This window comes from Grus americana, chromosome 1 (genome assembly GCF_028858705.1).
Source record: "Grus americana isolate bGruAme1 chromosome 1, bGruAme1.mat, whole genome shotgun sequence".
Lineage (NCBI taxonomy): Eukaryota > Metazoa > Chordata > Aves > Gruiformes > Gruidae > Grus > Grus americana.
In genome coordinates, this window is record NC_072852.1 from 66,422,995 (window position 1) to 66,429,269 (window position 6,275).

The following is a 6,275-nucleotide window of genomic DNA, read 5'->3' on the forward strand; positions in this document are numbered from 1 at the left end:
AGGACGTAACCTTGATCAGTTTTAGCTTGCTTTCTGTTTAATTGCTCACCCAGATGTTTGAAAGCAGTCAAACCAGACCTCCTGAGGACTGCCCAGAAAGCCTGTTATTATCTCTCTGCTGTTTACCAATTGTACTCTCTTGACGTTGGTGACAGCTGAAATTAGTTAGGCAGGAATGAAAGCAATATATTCTTGGAGACATCGCAAAAAGTTGGTTAAAGATAATACTTGAATGCTACTTCAGAAAGAAGCCAGCTATAGACACATCCGAAAAATATATGTAACCCTCCTTTTTATTTTTTTTTTCATATACCATCGTCATTTCAGGTTTCAGATTTTTTCCCAGAAGTAAGTGACAGGTTTGATGGTAATTTCAAAGGGATTTCTATCTGGAGTCTTACTACTTAAAATCCTTATGACATCAGGGAAAGCAGTTTGCATAACATTGAGGTCTTATCTAAAGATCACCGAGGGCTGTGAAAAAAATCAGATTATTTGACATCTTTTGGATCATTTCCTCTATGCGAAGTGCTCTCCAGAGATGACAGTGCAGATCACAGTCCAGTTTATCCTATATTGTTGACTCTTTTTTTCTTACGCTTTTTCCTGAACAAAGGACTGGTTTAAAAAAAAAAAAAAAAAGAAAAAAAAAAGAAAAAAAGGAAAAAAAGAAAAAGAAGGAAGGAAAAAAGAGAAAGAAGAAGAAATATTTATTCTCTACTTTATTCTTCTTTGCACATTTTATATTTAATTATGCACATTAGTAATTTCTCTGAATTTTACATTTTCTCTCACTCTTCCAAGGGATTTCACTCAAAGTCATTGCAATTGTAATTTCACTACAATTCGGTAAAAAAAATATCTGGCAATTCAAAGATCAAAACTCACTAGACTGGGTCAAACAATAGTACTTTCTGGTGTAGAAAACCTTGATGTTCCATCTTTCCACTAACCAACAGAACTTTCCCAAAAGTAGGATATGAAATTAGAAATGCCCGTTTTGTTTGGCCTGCTCTTTAACAAAGCATGTTTGTTTCACATGTAACAAAATATTTCTGGTTTCTTCTGAATATCTCTATGTGGTCTGACCAAACCAGATATAGAAGCAGGTAAGTAAATGACCCTCTGATAGCTAAACAAAATTCAAATGGAGTTTGAGAGACCCTAAAAATTACTTAATTATTGCAAGGGGTGATTGATTTTTTTAAATTTTCATCTAAATCAGAAGTAAATAAACACAATACAGAGTCTAGATTCACAGATTCACAGATTGGTAGGGGTAGGAAGGGACCTCTAGAGATCATCTAGTCCAACCCCCCTTGCTAAAGCAGGATCACCTGGAGCAGGTTGCACAGGATCACGTCCAGGCAGGTTTTGAATATCTCCAGAGAAGGAGACTCCACAACCTCTCTGGGCAGCCTCTTCCAGTGCTTGGTCACTCTCAAAGTGAAGAAGTTTTTCTTCGTATGCAAATGGAACCTCCTGTGTTCCAGTTTGTGTCCATTGCCCCTTGTCCTGTCACTGGGCACCATTGAGAAGAGGCTGGCCCCTTCCTCTAGACATCCACCCTTTAGATATTTATAAGCATTGATGAGATCCCCTCTCAGTCTTCTCTTCTCCAGGCTAAACAGACCCAGCTCTCTCAGCCTTTCCTCACACAAGAGATGCTCCAGTCCCTTAATCGTCTTTGTAGCTCTCTGCTGGACTATTAACAAAATGCATAACAAAACAGAGCTGTCTGAAGAGGCTGGGATGCTCAGACAGCATCAGGAAATGCTCAGTGTTTAAACATTAAACCTTATCATGCAGAATCTCAATTGTAGCTCCAGAAAGCAAGCACTGTGATTTCTGCTCTTTCTGAAGAAATTGTGGCATAGCAGATGCTAGAAAGCAGTTATGGGCTGTGTCTGTAAAAACAGCAGTGTCTTAAATCAAAGCAGCTTTGCACAATGTGAGGCTGACCCTTATGGGCACCAACAGGTAGATATGGACACCTAAACAATTGTAAAACTCACTGAAGTCTGTCAGAAAGCTAAACTAGAGGAAAACCCATGAATGTTATGGCGCACAAATAGCTGTAGGGACACTCCCAGGCAACACACCCCATGACAGGTCACGTTAAGCTAAGTAAATCCCAGAATCACAGAATGGTAGGGGTTGGAAGGGACCTCTGGAGATCATCTAGTCCAATGCCCCTGCTAAAGCAGGATCACCCAGAGCAGGTTGCACAAGATCGTGTCCAGGCGGGTTTTGAATATCTCCAGAGAAGGAGATTCTGGCAAGTTTCACTCATTCCAAAACTATGAGCTAAATAATTAGCTGTGAGGTGTGTGGAGGCCAAAAGTAGATAACTGACAATGAACTTTTGACTTGCTCCATACAGGCTGTGTGGTGCTTTTGGCACTGTGTGAGTGTGGAAAAGGGTCTGAAGGCAGCTCCTCCTTCTTTCCAAAATCCTCACTCCAGCAGTCTGGTGCTGTTGCAATATCTGGACAAGGTAACTTGCAGTGTGTTACTACCACATTTCAAGAAACAGGAGTGTTTAAGACCAGAAAGTACCAGTATACCAGACTTGCTATTTCTGTTCCTCATCTTAGTGATACAATAGTGTGAGATCCTATATGTGATCAAATGGATAAGGAGTCAACCTTACTTTAAGATACAGTAAAAAGTGTATACTTCATCATCTTATTTACTGACATATAAAGACTAAAAGCCTACAGGAACTAAAAATGTCCTTTTCCCATTACCTAAGTTGCTGCTACAAGAAGTAGAATACTATTGATCAGACAAAATCTCCAGAATATTACTCTGTCACTCAGTGAGTCAATTCTTTTTTGATTACATGTTTGTATTGTTTAAAAGATTTTTATCTCTCCTGAGACAAAACACATTTTCTCTTTGGGAATTTGGAAAGGAATACAAGCGGATCTACTAAGCTGAAGTAGATAGCACCTGTTTTGAAACATAGGTACAGATGTATTGCTTAGGTGCAGTTTTACTGCAGTGTTGTCTCTCGGATGTATCAGTTTATGCCCAGATGCAGTACTGAAGGGCCATCCTGAACCTCTCCCTTCCAGTGCAAATACTGAAAGGTTTGGTGCCTAAAACACACATGGTAACCCAACCGAAAAGACCTTATGCATTTAGAAGACTTTTTCTTCAAACTTCTTTTGTCAACGTGCTGTTCTACGAAGCAATTGTTAACAAGAAGAAAGTTGTAGTGACAGTAGTTGTAGATGTAGGAGCAGCTGTATAACACAAGGGAGGCTCCAGCTGAAGTTCAAACCGTATTACGCATGCACATGGCATCTGTGGGAGGTTGCTCTGCGGCTAGGAGGGCAAGGAACTGGCTGAGGAACTGGAGGTGCTGAGGGAGAGTCAGAAGCAGAACCCACATATTTTCTCCCTGCTTTCAGCATCGTGGTTATTAAACCAGTACAAGAATAGTCACGAAAAAGGTTGGACTGAACTTTGGAGTCGTAAACCTGTGATTTTTAAATTGCCTGTGTCCCTCTAATGAACTCCCATTAAACATCAGACCATAGGGTTGTCCATGAAATAGGCTAGTACCCAGGCTAGATGGCACCCAGCTTTCAGGAGGATCAATAAAGAAAGGACTCATTAAAGAAAGGCAAATCCAGAAAATAATTGGCTGCACTACCACTTTATTTTACTTTGAAGTAGATGGAGAGGGGAAGAAGAGAAGGAAATGGAACTCATTTGTCTGTAAGTGAGTAGGTGGTTATTGAAAGATTGTTTAGATTATTTGATCTAAATTGCTTCAACATTTTGGCATATTTATTGTTCAAGGGAGACAGGAAATTTCAGACTTAAAATCATCACTGTACATTTCTGTCATTTATACAATGGCTAGTAGGACAGATCAAAAGAGCAATTGCATTTACATTAGGTGAGCAAACAAGGGTTTGTTAGACTGTCCTTATTAGGGTAAAAAATTGTAGTGAAAACTCTATTGGAGAAAAAGAAACAGAAGGAGAGGACCCAAAAGAAGCATAAGGAGATCCCTCAATGATAGAAACTGTCACAATGCTAAAGAACTGATTCCAGATAACACCAGCTGTGACCGAAAACAGAAAATTCAGAAGTGGGTACATGCTAATCTTTCACTCTGTTAGGCAAGTTATTTTGCAAGTGGTGTAAATTTGCTGATCACCATAAATGTTTAGACTTTCTTGCTATTGTTTAATGTATCCTTTTGTTATAAAATGGGTGAGATGGTAAAGCTGTGTTGAGATCAACTACAGCTAAAATATCTCACAACACAGTTTTTCTGTTACATTTTGCTTACAACAATGCTGGATGTTAAGGTAAAAAAAGCACTTAACGCATTAACTGTTATGGGCTGGAGCCAATTCTGTGGTGCAGAGGATGATATAAACACAAGGTGACAATGAGTGATAGAAGATTATACATCAGTAGGGAAATGTCTGGAAATCTTTTGACTGTTACGTTTCATAATTTATTATTCATCTAATATTAAAAGCTTTAGACTTTCAAGATAATACTGGTTTATGATTGGATCCTCTTGAAGCACTTTTTTTCCTTTTTTTTCCTTTTTTTTTAATTAAAGCAAATTTTTAGATTCTTTACTGAACAGGCAATTTTCTCTCACTCTTTTTTTTTTTTTTTTTTTTTTTGTCTTCTACCAGGTATTTAAATAGGTCTGTCATAAATAATCCATAGTAATTTCAATCCTGAAGGAGCTGGGAGCAGCTCTTACAGTGCCCTGTCACCTACAGTAGGTTCCAAATCCCTGCCCTGCATTAAGCAGCCGCTGTCCTGTGAGTGCAATGAGGACAGAGGGCTCCGTAGACCTTCCTACACTCACTCTGAGGAAAGCAAGAGTTGCAGTACTATAGGCTGCTTCCCATCTACTCACCAGCAAGTCACAGGGATGCTATAATCACTCCACTTAATTTAGACACCTAATTTTGGTTTCTCTCTGGAATGTCTCAACTTCAGACTCTCTGAATTACCCTCCAGGGAATTTTAAGCTACATTCATGCACCTTGCTCCTGGGCAGCTTGAGGAGACTAGACTCCTTATTCAGGTACCTAACTTAGCTAAAGTTAAACAATGTGAGTATCGTCTTATAACTACTAGGAGGATTAGCCTTGTAAGCTTTAACTGGCACCAGCAAGCTGTTAATCATCATTAAAATGGTGTCCCGAAATTGAACCTTTTTTCCACTAGAAGCTGCTATAATTCCTTCAGTTAATTTCTTTGTAAGATGATGGTACATCTCCAGTTTTAAGCATTTAAGACTGCAAATTTGTATCTGTCCAGCAAGTTCAGTCACTCAAATAAAATAGATCAGGACCAATCTAAGTTTTGGTTTCACAGAGAAGAAGAATCTCTTCTACTGAGAAGTCTTCGCAAACACAAATTAAAAATCCATATAAACAGTTAAAAGGGTTACTACAAGCCTTCATTAGATTATATTCTTTGGAAATCAAAAAACAGATCATCCATTGCTAGCATCACCTTCCCATTGCACACCACTTATTAGAATAAGGAAAGACAAACAAAAAGACCTTTCTCAGGAATTACATACCTTCGAGCCACGCAACAGGGGCAGCTTTCATTTCAAACCGGCAAGCTACAGCAGAGAGAGAAGAAAACTGGATTTCAGAATCAGTGATTGCAGTGAACCGGAAAAACACGTACAGTGTGTTGGTCACAATCTGAGTATTAACATTTTTCATTTCAAAATAAACAAACAAACAACCAACCAAACAAAGTCTAGAACATTATTATTCTGTGCCCAAATTTTGAGTAAGATAGAAATATTTTTCAGCTCTTGAGTGGAAACCCATTTTCTGCACTGGTGTGGCAACGCCAGAACTCTAAATCTGCTAGAAATCCTGCCACAGAAGAGTGATTCTTTACCCTTGTTTCTTCCTCAGCTTATCTTTTTTTGTCTCTTCTTGATGATTTCCTTGTGTGCCTGGTATGGGAAAGATTTCCAAGCAGCCTGGCAATGAAAAATAACAGACTGTGTTCTGTGAAACACCTGACCATATTTTTGTATGACTGACCTGTTCTGTCTCTCCTTAACCTGTTTTCATAGGTGTGAAGTCTCAGGGCTTTTTTAATCAGATTATAAAAACTTGCTGATCTTATTTATAACAACATACTTTACATATATTCTTTAACAACATTAACAGAGTAAGACGGTTAATGGTTGAGAAAAGCTAGATGAGATCAAGTGTGAGAAGGAAGTTTGGAGTGAATTTTTATTGTTGAACAGC

General features: G+C 38.6%; 1 long non-coding RNA gene across 1 annotated transcript; it reads right to left on the reverse strand.

Moving 5' to 3' along the window:
- Window positions 1–277: 277 nt before the first annotated feature.
- LOC129215636 (uncharacterized) lies at window positions 278–5,992 on the reverse strand. Its single transcript, XR_008580058.1, has 3 exons — window positions 5,914–5,992; window positions 5,579–5,623; window positions 278–618 (listed from the first exon to the last, which is right to left on the reverse strand). It is a non-coding gene; the product is annotated as an uncharacterized LOC129215636 (long non-coding RNA).
- Window positions 5,993–6,275: the final 283 nt, after the last annotated feature.